Here is a 14,805-nt window from a genome sequence, read left to right as displayed (position 1 = left end):
CTCGTCTACATCCATATTATTTCCCGTGGTGATCTCATCAGCTCCCATGCTTTCAATTATTATCTTTATCTAGATCATTTCTAACAAATCTGCTTACCCAGCCTTAATCTCTCTCTAGACCTTCAGTCCTACTTCTCCAACTGCCTAATAGACATCTTAAACTACATATCCTGAAGACATCTTACACTCAACATGCTTAAAATTGAACTCATTATCTTTTCTCTCCAACTCTCCTCTCTTTCTAATTTCCTTACTACTCTCAATGGTACCATCATTCTCCCAATCAACCAGGCTTGCAAACTAGGCATTATCCTTGATGCCTCCCTCCCTCTCACACACCCAATAATCAAACAACTGTCAAATTATGTCATTTCTACCTTCACAACACCTCTTGTATATGTCCCCTCTCTCCTCTGACATTGCAACACTGGCCCTTATCACTACATGCCTAGGTTATTGTAATAGCCTACTGCTTGGTTTCCCCTCCTCAGTTCTCTCCCCACTCTAATCCATCCTCCACTTAGCTGTCAAATAGATATTTCTAAAGTCCAGATCTTACTATATTACACACACACACACACACACACACACACACATACACACACATACACACACACACTCAAAAACTCCAATGGATCCCTATCACTTCCAAGATCAAATAAAAATCCTCCACTTGGCTTTTAAAGTCCTACAAAACCTGGCTACTTCCTACCTTTCTAGTCTCATTACAACTTACTGCTCTCCACATACCCTGTGATCAAGCAACACTAGCTTTCTTGCTATTCATCAAACAAGAACTTTATCCCCTCCCTCCAAGCTTTTTCACTGCCTGTCCTTCATGCTAGAACAGTCTCCCTCTTCCTTGCTGCCTCCTAGCTTCCCTGAGTTTCTTCAGGTCTCAGCTACAATCTTACCTTCAAGAAGCCTTTTCTAGTCCCCCTTCTTCTTAGTGCCTTCCCTCTAAGATTATCTCCAATTTCTCCTGTGTATATCTTGTTTGCTCATAGGAATTTGCATGTTGTCTCTCCTATTAAACAGTGAGCTCCTCGACACCAGGGACTATTTTTGCCTTTATTTGTATCTCCAGCTTACCACAGGTCTTCATGTAAGTACTTAATAAATACTAGCTGACTAACTGACTGAATCAATGTTATATATTAGTGAATATATTTTCCAAGCAATTTGTAAGTAAATTTCTTTTGTTAAATGCTACACTGTCTAAAGGTGTCTTATTTCATTCCAATATCAAGCCTGAACCACTATACTGGTTTGAGTCAGACCTGACCCCAAATACTCCAACAACCAACATGGCATTTATTCAGTATGTACAGCTAGAATTGGATAATCAAGCTTATTAATTCTTTACTCAGCTTAATACCAGGAAGTTATTAAGACACTAAGAGAATCTGGTATAATCAGTAATATATATGAAAGCCATGGCCTAGTGTATAGGAACGTCTCTTTCCACCAAGCAATTCCAGGTTTGAATACATATAAACTGGGTTCAATCCTGGCAGAAAGCCTGACTCCAAGAGAGAAAAGATCAGACTTTTCTTATAATTCTTGGTTCTTTAGACATCCAACTTGAGTAGTCATCTGGGGGAAATCTCCAAAACAAAGCTTTGTGATGACTCATGCTTAGGATCTCCCCAAAAAGAATTAACATGGTCCCTTCTAGAAAGTCATTCATATACACAGTAGTAGATATCAAGTATAGAAAAAAAGGTATCAAGTATAGGACAGGTATTTGCTTCTTCCACCACAAAAGAAATGTTTATAACACCAACATTAATAATCTCACATTGACAAATGCTTAAAAAACATAGTCATTGGGGCAGCTAGGTGGTGCAGGGGATAGAGCACCGGCCCTGGAGTCAGGAGTACCTGAGTTCAAATCCGGCCTCAGACACTTAACACTTACTAGCTGTGTGACCCTGGGCAAGTCACTTAACCCCAACTGCCTCACTAAAAAAAAAAAGAAAGAAAAGAAAAGAAAAAAAAAACATAGTCATTGAACATTCCTATTATGCCTTTTTTTTGGGAAGTTGATACCTAAAACACTAGATCTTGAAACACTTTGTCATGCTGCTGAACAGGTATTTCACCTTCACCTTGAGTCTATATTGTCCAAATTGGGGCAGCTAGGTGGCACAATGGGTAGAGCACTGGCCCTGAAGTTGAGAGGACCTGAGTTCAAATTTTACCTCAGACATTTACTAGCTGTGTGACCCTAGGCAAGTCACTTAACTCCAATTGCCTTGAACATGCAAGGCCATCTCCAGAATTCCTGACATATATCTTGCCACTGGACTCAGATGGCTCTGTAGGAGAGAGTGAGCTTGGTGACTCTGCATAGCCCTCCCTCACTTAAATCCATTTCACTGCAAGTCAGGACATCACCCCAATGTCATGGTCCTCTTTGACAACAAAGGATAAACAACAACAATATAGTCCAAGTAGCAACTTAGGATACAGTTCTTCTGGAAAACCAGGACATATCTTGGGCTTTCTTCATTCTTTTATCTATAGTATGCTCCCTAACAGTCATCATTTTCCTCTCCAAGAAATTGATGTAGAGATCACCGCCTGCTAGGGAAAAAACTAACTTAAACCCAGGGGCTCTTGCTCTCTTTGGTTCATGGGATTACTGCCAAGACTAGAAAAGCCCAATTCAGAAGTGATGTCTGGTCAGCTGTACTCAAGAGAGAAGGATAAAGTAGAAAAGGCATCTAAGGACTTGAGATTCAATATCAGGCTCACATGCCCTTGATGCTATGTGGAAACTATTACCATATCTACCTAGGGAGTCAGAGAAAGGGCTAGAAGTGTCTCAATATGATTAACAGATGGGAAGAGCAAGTGAAAAAGTTGGAGTCACTCCTTGAAAAGACTATTGAATGGGAAACTCTTCCTGGATCAATGGACAATCCTCTTTAGTGCAGTCACTTCAGTCCTCAGTAGTGAACCAGAGCACATGTATCTCCAGAAGTGGCCCACAGTGCAGGTTTATCCCTATTTGTGCAATGTAAGATGTGTCCCAAGCAGAGTACATATGTCATAGGAAGTGAAGAGGACACAGGTTTGACTCCTTGAGAAGTGCCCCAGTTCAGTAGATTGGGTAAGAGGATGGTGATTGCACAAATGTATGTGTGTGATCACCATTCCCTTCATATAGATATAGACATATACAAATATATACACACATATTAATATAATTGAATAGGGTACTCTCCCAAACTATTACACATATACTCAGAAAAAAAGCGCTAAGGAGTGTTCATTTTTACATAATATTTTGTGATCCTGTGTTAGGATAGCTAATTAAGGCCTCAAAGGCTCTGAATCATGAAAGGTTTGAAAATTTACCTGTAGAACATTCATTTGAATATATAACCAACCACTATTCCCTGAAATTTAAGAAAGCTTTTCTGCATCTGATGCAACCACAAAGGCAAAATTTCCATTTAAGAAGTTCTTCCCTTCATATTCTGGTCTTCCCCAATGAAATATGTGTTTATCATTAGTTGAAATATATCTGTAAAACTTTCACTTGCTTGGCAGTATTCCTGACATATACTTGAAAGGGCTCCATCTCTATAAGATGAGAATTTTGCCAAAGCCTTGTAGGTTTAGGCTATAAGCCAAGGGACCATCTCAAAAGCAAGGCTGTGATGAATGAAAAGGTCCAAAGACCCTAAAATGATGCCCTAAAATAATGGAAAGCAAGATTCCATAACACTTCCCCACCAATTAAAATGCTAAGAAGCTCAAAGCAGAAATTTCAAAGCAAGTACCAGAGAGAGCACCCAAGACAAAATTTAAAAAGCAGAAAAAGAATAATCAGACTGCATTGCCTCCATCTAAGTATGCTTCTTGATTTATGTTGGTTATGTTGTGCACGGACTCTGGAGACATCATGCTTCCTGGGGAGCTCAAATAAGCATATATCAGGGGACCAAAGATAGCAACACTTCATCCTGATCAGGATTATGGATACTTGTGGTTATCACTTAATAAATTGAAACCAGGGCAGCTAGGTGGTGAAGTGGATAAAGCACTGGCTCTGGATTCAGGAGGACCTGAGTTCAAATCCAGCCTCAGACACTTGACACTTACTAGTTGTGTGACCCTGGGCAAGTCACTTAACCCTTATTGCCCCACAAAAATAAATAAATAAGCAAATAAATAAATAAAATTGAAATGAAGGACCCTTTAGAATATGTATTCTGCTACTTTTTAGTAAGGGAAATATAGCATCACACAATGAGGTAGATCTTGAAGGTAGAAGGGACTATTCATTTCACTCACCTTGGCAAAACTGGATATGCTTGCCCATCAACTAAGTACTACAGATTTGATTCTTGCTATCCAAAAATGGAGTCCTAACTACTACTGGGAAAGAGCAAGCATAAGTGAAAGACATACTTATTGATTATCAAATAGATCTCCAGACAGGATATTATAGTTTGGTATCTGTAGCTGGGATCATTCAAAATGATGTTCCCAGAATCATAGGGCTCCCAGGAGATTTACTTGGAATAGACACTTAGGAACAACAGATAGGACTTGTGTCTCATTTAACAACACCAGGGAAATGTGCCCAGTCTCCTCAAATCAGTACATCAGTGTCAACAGTCTTGCTCAACTTAAAGAGAATTAGGAGCATAGAAAAAAAAGTCCCTGGCATTTTGCCTTGAAACTACACACCTTGCCAAGGTGTTAGGTTGCAGGAGAGTAGGATGATCACTGTTAAACCTCATATGTGAGAGAGATTGAAGAACTAACCATGTTTTACAGTAAACACTGCACACTCCCATTGTGTTCTATTATGAAATAGGAAAATGCTTGAGTTTCTTACAGCAATCAAGTAAATTCTTAGCCCAGTGTATTATTGTTTTAACCAAAGAATAGAATAAATCAGTTTAAGCTGGTATAAAACAGAATGGAGAATTGAGTAAATTTTAAAAGTAATCTAGGGGCAGCTAGGTGTCGCAGTGGATAGAGCACCGGCCCTGAATTCAGGAGGACCTGAGTTCAAATCCGGCCTCAGACACTTGACACTTACTAGCTGTGTGACCTTGGGCAAGTCACTTAACCTTCAGGCACTACCAAAAAAAATAATCTAAGTAGGTTGTGCCTGGCACATACCTATAGTCTAAACTACCAGGGATGCTGAGGCTGACAGATCAATTAAGCTTGGGAGCTCTGAACTGCTGTATGCTGTGCTAATACAGTGTCCCCACTAGGTTTAGCATTAATGTGATAGATCCCTGGAAGTGAAGGTAGTTATCTAAGAAGAGGCAAACCAGCCTAGGATTTGAAACAAAGTAGGTTGTAGTTTCATTCCCATCAATAGAAGAATCTTTTCCTGCATGTCCAGCTAGAATATAGGGAGACCAAGTCTTAAAAAGAAGAGTAATTTAACAACTAAAATCCAGCTTTTTATTTCAGTTATCTATTTTGGGTAAAAGTGTACTTCCTTTTTCTGACTTCAGCATTATTTTTCTGGTTTCATTGTCTGACTTTAGCATTATTTTTGTTCAATCGGTAAAAATTAAAATTTGGAATATTCTACCCATGTCACTTAGATTGGAGTAAAATTAGTTATTGAACATTTCAGAGGAAAGAGAATGCAAAACTTCCCCCAAAAGATTAAAAAATGAGTTTAACTAAATGTTTTACAATCCAATCCAATGGTAAAAAAATTTTTTCTGGACTAGGAAGATTTTCCTAAAATATACATGAAATGCATATCTATGTATATCTATATTATGTCTTCATTAAAGAGGAAATTTTTAACCCTTTATTTGAAGTATTAAGTATTAAGGCTCATGTAAGAGTGGGAACTATAGTAAAACTTTATTTGGTGGCCATCAATATCCAAAGAGAATAAATAATAAGCCAAATGCTATGTTATCTCAATAATTATATTTTTCTATAATTTATTTTATTTTCATGTAAAGTCTGAGACCACCTAATTAATTCAACTTTACAGAATCTAAAATGGTGCTTTACCATGTAATAGCTTGATCTATTTTGACCTTAACAAAAATGACAAAATATTTCATAGTTATATTTAGCACCCCACACTCTCACCTCTGTTTCAGTCCCTTCTCACCTGCTAGCCCAACTGTGCCCCCAGATACACTGTGTCTTAATGTTCTTGAGTTGCTCTAAACTCCCCACTGCCATACTCTCACCAAGACTGGCTTTCCCAAGTACTGCTTCAAAATTATCCCACATTATCCTACATCAAAACAGGGGTACTGCCCTGAAATAGATTTTAGGAGAAAAGTAATTTGATTCAACTAATTCTACCTAAAGTATACCTGTCAGGGGCAGCTAGGTGGTGCAGTAGATAAAGCACAATCCCTGGATTCAGGAGGACCTGAGTTCAAATCCGGCCTTAGACACCTGACACTTACTAGCTATGTGACCCTGGGCAAGGCACTTAACCCTCATTGTCCCACCAAGAAAAATTAAAGTATACCTGTCAGTTATCTAATTTTCTCAGAAATATATTCAGTATTAAAGTGAAATTAAAAATATTAGGACATGTAGGAGATGTATTTCAGACTGAATGTATATAACTGGTGCCCATTAAATTGTATCATGTAGGTATAAGGCTGGCCCTGGTGTTCATTCTTGCTACACCAGAACAACCATTAGAAAAGTGATTAATTGAGCCAATAAAGTAGGTTTTTGTATGTCAAAATAATAATATTCAAACTTTTCAGTAAATCTATTGCATCAGTTAGTTGTCTTCTTATTGAATATGACATCTATTCTCTTCATTTGACTTCAAAGATGCTATATATTATTTTACAACATCAATTATAAATAATAAAGTTAAAACTATAATTCAAGTTAATTCAAGAACCACATTTTGTAGACCTCTCAGCCAACTGAAGTTTTTCATAGGGGTAATAGCTATAAACAGTAAACAGATTTCTCCATGTTTAATGAAGAACCTGAGATGAAGAGAGAATAGATGTTCTTTCTTCTTTACAACTCAGAAGAAAATGTAGAAGTGACTGAAAGGTGTACTTTTTAGCAGAAAAATATTCTAAATATTCTAATACTCTTAGGAATAATAGATTTTTGAATGATTTTGATTTTCTAGTAATGGAGATCTTTTGAGTGGGCAGGTATATTTGAAGATGAAAATAATAGTGTTTGATATTCAAAATATATAGACAGCTGACAGAAATATGAACGACCAAAAGCCATTCTCAACAGAGAAGTGGTTAAAGGATATGTTCTCAAAAGAAGTGCAAAGTATTAACAGTCATGAAAGAATGCCCCAAGTCATCAACAATAAGATAAATCCAAATAAAAACAATCCTGATATTTCACTTCCTCTCCAGTAAATTGGCAAAGATGGGAATAAATTGTAGGTTGGTCTATAAAAAGGAAAGCACACTAATTCATTGTTGGTGAAACTATAAATTGCTATAAGTATTCTGGAAAGCAACCTGTAATCATGAAAAGAAAATATACTAAGGTATAATAAAATGTATACATTCTTTGATCCAGAGATTCCACTATGAGGAAGGAAGGAAGGAAGAGAATGAAACCTGGAAGTAAAGTACATGCCTATAGATTGGATTAGAGAAACTGTGGTACATGAATAAAGTACAACATTATTGCGCTATATAAAAAAATTAAACATGTTGAATGCAAAGAACATAGAAAGCCATACAAACTGATACAAAATGCAGTAAGTAGAGTCAAAAATCAACATATGCAATGGTAACAATAATATAAGTGAAAAGAATGACAACCACAAAAACCTGAAACTATATATATTGCAATTTTATGAAGACCAAGCTTGACCCTAAAAAAGAGAAAAAAAGAAGACACCTCCCTCTACTCATTTGATGAAGTAGTAGGAGTACATGGGTGTGTAACATTGCATATGAGAGATTTTTTAATGGGTTGGTGTCACTGATTTTTTTCCTTCCTAATTAAAAAAAAAAATACTTTGTTATAAGGGATGACTTCCTGGGAGTGGGAAGGAGAGAAGGGAGAAAGGGAAGAGATGGATCAAGATTAAATATGGGCAATGCGAAAGCATAAGCTATTAATTAAAAACCTATTTTTAGAAAAGAAAATTAAAGTAATAATGCCCTGCATTTATATATCACATAACAGCTCAAATGTGTTTTCCTCATCACAATTCTGAGAAATGTAGCATAATATACTACTATATAAATGAAAAGGCTGAGGTTCAGAGGTAAAGTGACTTATCCAAAGTCAAAGAGCTAATAAGTAGAAGAGTTTTGACTCACTGGGTCTTTGGACCCCAAATCTCTTACTCTGTGTTTCTCTTGAGAGCAATGGAAACTATAATTACCATTTCTATATGTACCTTCTCAAGTTATTGTTGCTGTGTTCACACAAAGAATAGGAACTAAAAGTAGTACCTAATTTCATCGAGTATCCCTTACTTTGGTGAGTAACCGTGATTAATAAGTTTTCCTTTTCTCATAATATTTCCATCTGAATTGTGAAATATACTTATTCTGTGGGTAATTTGTACATACTTATTTAAGAATATGTAGGTTCCCTCATTAGAATGTAAGCTTCTTGTGGGCAGGGATTGTTTTTGCTTTTTCTTTGTATCATCAGCATTTAGCTTAGAAAATGGCACTTAGTAAGCCCTTAATAAATGCTTGTTGATTGATTTGTGTAACCCATATTTATTTGGTGTTCTGCCAACCATTCATACTTTTAACTTTTTGACTATCTGCATTTATGGTACATGAAAACCTTTTAGTAGTTTCCTCCATCCTCATTCCACATAAGCTAAGTGTATTTAGTCTCTGGAATTGTATTGTTTTCCTTGGCTCAAAATGCTGAAGCCAAAAAATCAATGTGTTCTTAACATTCTCAAGCATTTTGTCGATAACTTTCCACTCACATCTTTCTCTGGCATTGCTCTTTGCTTCCGAATGCACTCCAGGCATATGTCTAATGTGGGTTTTTCCCCTTTTCTTGGCTGATTGTTATATAACTAGTATTATGTTCTTTATTGTTGTTGATCTTTTTCTGGATTTTATACATATGATGTTTCTTTAAATCAACTTTCAACACTTGGATGGTAGTGAATGCTCAGGGCTAAAGTATCAAAGTTTTATATATTGTACCTATGGCTTCAGAGTTTAAATGGCTTGAGACAAGTACTTACAAAAACTGGTGAAAAGTGTGCTTCCAGAATTTATTTGAAGAAATTAAATTTTGTTGAAGATAAAACACCCAAAACTTTGAGCATATTTGGAGGCCGTGGGGGGGGGAGGCAGGGAACCTGACAGAGTTTGAATTCTAGAATATACACTAATAACTTTTATATAGCACCTTAGGGTTTACAAGGTACTTTACAAATATATTATCTCATTTGCTTTTCACAATTATCTTTGGAATTAGGTATTATTATTATTCCCATGACAGAAAGAGGTTAAGGGACTTGCCTAGAATCACAGAACTCATATAGCAAATATATAAGGCTAGATTTGAATTTAGGAATTTCTAACCCCAGGTCCAGCATTTTATTCATTACATCACTTAGGTAGCCCCGTTATTTTAGTGTGTTTAATTTTTAACTTTGATTTGTAACATTTTTATGAAGATATTTATAGGCAATTCTATGCAATTTTGATGCAATTATGGTATAGTAAGTAGGGCACTTAGTTTAGAATAAAGACTGTTGGGGCAACTAGGTGGTGCAGTGGATAAAGCACTGGCCCTGGATTCAAGAGTAGCTGAGTTCGAATCCAGCCTCAGACATTTGACACTTACTAGCTGTGTGACCCTGTGGCAAGTCATTTAACCCCCAATGCCCCGCAAAAACAAACAAACAAACAAAAAACAAAAGGATAAAGACTGTTAAATATAATGCTAGCTTTGGTTCCCAGCTCTATGATTAGTATATTTGTAATTGCTGGCAAATGATTTAATTTCTCTTAGCCTCAATTTCCTCATCTTAAACAATGAAGGTTAAAATAGATGACTTCATCTTGCTCTGATTTCTATGATCCTACCTAATGCCTAAAATATGGCTGAAAATAATCAATATTCAATTATATGCTAGAAACTTACCATTACAAAGATACCATAATTGGAAAAAACAGTAAATGGGTCCAGCAAGAAGCTAAACTTGAGAGGAAAAGTATATGAGAAAAGACATAGGAAGTCAATATCACACACAACCAACTGGTTGATTCATTCACTAAATGTAAATAATTCTATTAAATGTGTTGTTATAAATTGGTGAGATTTAGTAATGTGTAAATTTAGCCCAAGTGTGTGTGTATGTGTGTGTGTGTGTGTGTGTGTGTGTGTGTGTGTGTGTGTGTGTGTAATGTTCTTGGTCCTCTTCAAGAATGAAGTACAAACAATGACAACACATACATTCTGTAATCCAAAATGAAATGATCTTGTGATTATGTACAGACAAGATGGGAATCTGAGCACTTGATACAAATGCACCAAGACTTTGAAACACAAACTCAGAAGGAAGCTAATCACTGTGATATTTTCAGTTTCACACAAAACTTTGGTTGTATTACATTCAAACAATGATTCATTGTTGCTGCTGTTCAGTCATGACCAACTCTTTGTGATCCCAGTTGGGGTTTTCTTGCCAAAGATACTGAATGTTGGTTTGCCATTTCCTTTTCCAGCTCATTTTACAGGTGAGAAAATGGAGGAAACAGGTTTAAGTGACTTACCCAGGGTCACACAGCTAGTAAGTGTCTGAGGCTAAATATGAACTCATGAAGAACTTCCTAACTCCAAGTCTAGCACTCTATCAACTGCACCACCTGACTGCTTGCTATACAAAACAATGAGAATCTGCCTTTATTTCTGGAATTATCTGATTTTCAAACCTTAAGATTTAGTTTCAATTTTTTTTTTAATTTTGTGGGGCAATGGGGGTTAAGTGACTTGCCCAAGGTCACACAGCTAGTAAGTGTTCAAGTGTCTGAGGCTGGATTTGAACTCAGGTACTCCTGAATCCAGGGCTGATGCTTTATCTACTGTGCCATCTAGCTGCCCCAACCTTAAGATTTAGGAAAATAACATACTAGTCTATCTATGCCCACATGACACCAAAACTCCAACACATCAATACTCCACTGCTTCTGTGATGTCATCAGTGTGGGTACAACATATTAGAAGCATCCCATACCTTCTTATCCCATGTGATTCTTGTCCATATTCTTCCATATATCCCCCAAGGGAATTCATAAGGTCCTAAACTGATGCTTTATTGTGGCATGAAAATAGCCATACACCCTCAAAATTTACAAAACTCTGTTGGGCTCTACCAAGCCAGAAAAGCTTACATGATACTACAAGAGTCTTCTCTGCAAGGATCACTCTATGTAAATACATAGAGGCTCATAACTAGTAATTAGACTACTAGGCAATAAATTATTCAAACATGGCAGCCCATGCCACTAAAATTTATAGTTAATTTAAATAAAATATTAAAATACAGTCAATTATCTGAAATTTTCTCAACATAAAGCTAAGCATCCAATACTGACTGGATTCTTCCATTTTTAAATGGGTGACTGTCATCTCATGTAGAGACAGGCACTAAAGTAATAATTTTTTAGCCATACCTATGATTTCGTTGATGTATACAATTCCAGACAAGGAAACTTCCCCTACCAATACAGATATGGAACTGTTCTAGAAACCATCATCTTAGTTAACTGGAGTAGCCAAATATCAAATAACTTATACAGAGTCATAGAGTGTATGTCAAAAACTGGGACTAGAACCTAATCCTTCTAGAATGAGGCCATCTCTCTATCCACAATGCCATGCCACCTCTTAAAGTCAAATTATCTTTTCCAAAAACTCAATGACATACTAGATTTTACACATCAGTTGTGACACATATCACCTTTGAATGAACCAGAGAAGAAAAATGAGATCTGCACATAACTACTGAAGGAAGTACACAATGACCATGCAAGTTTCACCAATGTGCAGGCTATAGAGAGCTTATTTTAGTGATTCCTCCAATTTTCCCTAAGCCACTTATAGAAATATCCAGGCTATGTAGACTAGTAGCAGACACAAGCTATACATCAGAACCAAAAACCAAAAACCAAAAAAAACCTCATTGAAATAGTGTTTTAGGGGGCAGCTAGGTGGTGCAGTGGATAAAGTGTCAGCCCTGGATTCAGGAGGACCTGAGTTCAAATCTGACCTCAGACACTTGACACTTACTAGCTGTGTGACCCTGGGCAAGTCACATTGCCCTGCAAAAAAGAAGAAAAAAAAAGAAATAGTGTTTTACATTTTACAAAGAATTTTCCTCACAACACTCAAGAGATAGGTAGTAGAAATGTCCTTTTCGTTTTGTAGAAGATAAACTGAGGTTCAGAGAAAATGTTTAAGCTGCCCAAGATAACAAAACTAATAAGTGTTGAAGCTAACATTCAAACCCAGATCTCTCTTGATTCTGGGTCCAGCACTCTTTCCACTCCGCAATATTTCCTCTCCTGAATGGTGAAACAGATTTCTCAGTAAGCTCTTATGAGAGTACTGATTAATATATATGAATACCATAATATATAACTTGTCTTAGGTGAAGGGAAGATGAATACACACTTATTAAGTACTTACTATGTGCTAGATACTCCCTTTACAAATATTATCTCATTTGATCTTCACAATCCTGTGAGGTAGGTGTTATTACTATCCTCATCTTACAGTAGAGTCAACTGAGGGAGGGAGAAGTGACTTGCCTAGGGTCCCAAAGATAGAAAGCTGTCTTAACACTCATATCTAAAATGAGATGGGTAAACCGGGATAGGCAAATGAAACTCTTGGCAAAGTAATAAAAGAAAATTTCTTATGGTTCCAATGCTAAGCCATAAAATTTTTCCATGAAATGTTTATTTCTCCCTTCAGCTTCTATACCCACTGTCAGCTTATATTTCATACCAGTCTAATAAAAATGTTTCTGAAATCATCCTTCTGTTAATCTCCATTACTCCTTTCCTCAACTCCCTTTGTTATGTCTTAATCCTTCAGAAATTAATTAAATGAAACAAATATATTACTAATTTCCTTGGCAAAAAGAAGAGAAAATGACATTATGTGATTTTGTACCTGCCATTTTACCATTATAACTGGTCAATTTTTCTTCTTTAAAAATGACTTCAATTATATTCTATGACATTTTGTGCAAATTTTACATGATAATTCACTAGCCTTATTATGTCTTTAACACTTTTAGAAACTGGATATGGTGCAGATGCTAGACTCAGATGGAAGCATTTTTCTTAATTTAAATAAGATTACTGATATTCTAAGTTATGAGTCATGTGAACTATGCTCTTTGTAGTTTAGAATATTCGACATCATCTTGCAAGTTTCATTTGACACACAGATTCACTTTCAGTTTGATTGTATTTTTAACTTGAAAGGGGAAATAATGCACCCTCCAAAACCACAGAGAAGGGAAAAGATCTTCCTCTATCTCCTACTTCATTTTCTTTGATATTTGGATTTATACCATGCTGTCATTGCAAAAAAACAAAAACAAAAGCCAGGGAGTGGAACATCAGAATTGCTAAGGTAATGTCTTCAGTGATTCCTCTCTACATATCTAGCTAAATATCAAGGGGTGACCCAGGCACTGAGGAGTATTTGTCTAATTTAATTCTTACTGAGTTCACAATAAGCTATTTCAAATTTTTGCTATTAAATATTTCATCTATGATATAACTAAAAACTCATTCCAAGTGACAATTCTATTTTAATAGGCTTTGAATGGCAAGGCACTATTCAACAATCAGTTGAATCAGTCTCTCACCTTTTCTCTCTCATAAAGAATATCAATTTTTAAAATGACCAGCTCCTTATTGTTAGAATCTTTCTAAAAATACAAGGGTTTACTGACTCTAATTAATAGCTTCTATGAATGAATACAAAATACTTTAAAACTACTAAATATAATGTAGAAGGTAGCAAAATACAATGGATTTGGATCAAAGGTCCTGGGTTCAAATCCCACACCTGTCTCTTAATACTGAAGTGATCTTGAGCAAATCATATTCTCTCTGTGCCTCAGTTTTCACATCTGTAAAACTAGATGATCCTATATACATTAATACACAATTCAAGAACGTCTGCTTTACCAAGTCAGAATTCATGAAAATCATAAGATAAAACATTTGATCATCTTTCAGCATTTTGCAGGAAATGCTATTTTTTTTTTACTAATTATTGAAAAGATTCAAAACTACTAAGAGATGTTTCACTCAAAATTTACTTTTCCAATTCTTCCTGTAATACCATGCGATCTTTAAAAATTCTCTTTAAATTTCATTTAAGCCCATGGTTGGATAAAGAATTCCCTCCATAAACTATCAAAATGCATATCAGATTGCACCCTCATTCCTTTTTCTAAGTGCTTAAGTGAAAAACTTCTGGAGAAATGGACCTAACAATTTGTTAAGATTCACCTCGAACTATTACCTCCTCCTTGCAGACATCTTTGATAATTCCAGATAATGTTTATCTAAATTCTGCTGGAGCATATATTTGTCTTCATCATACATTATAGTACCTTATTAAATTCCACTTCACATCTATTTCATCTTCTATATAGTTCTTGAATGAGAGGTAGCATAGCTGGTGATTTGTCTTAAAGTTAGGAAGAATTGGGTTCTTCACACTATCTGCATCATACTAGCTATATGATAGTGGGTAAGCTACTGCTTCAGGAAACTTACTTAAAAAGCAAAACTATTACTTGCTGACGAATCGCTTTTAAGC

At 36.0% G+C, this 14,805-nt stretch overlaps 1 protein-coding gene across 10 annotated transcripts in view; it reads right to left on the bottom strand.

The window, feature by feature from the left end:
- The window catches only part of LOC122740813 (protocadherin alpha-C2-like), a 275,331-nt gene that overhangs the window by 98,294 nt on the left and 162,232 nt on the right, over window positions 1–14,805 (bottom strand). The window lies entirely within an intron of this gene.

Source organism: Dromiciops gliroides, chromosome 2, assembly GCF_019393635.1.
Source record: "Dromiciops gliroides isolate mDroGli1 chromosome 2, mDroGli1.pri, whole genome shotgun sequence".
NCBI classification, from domain to species: Eukaryota; Metazoa; Chordata; class Mammalia; order Microbiotheria; family Microbiotheriidae; genus Dromiciops; species Dromiciops gliroides.
Note: the sequence above shows the minus strand (reverse complement) of the source record. Positions and strands in the feature narration are given on the sequence as shown.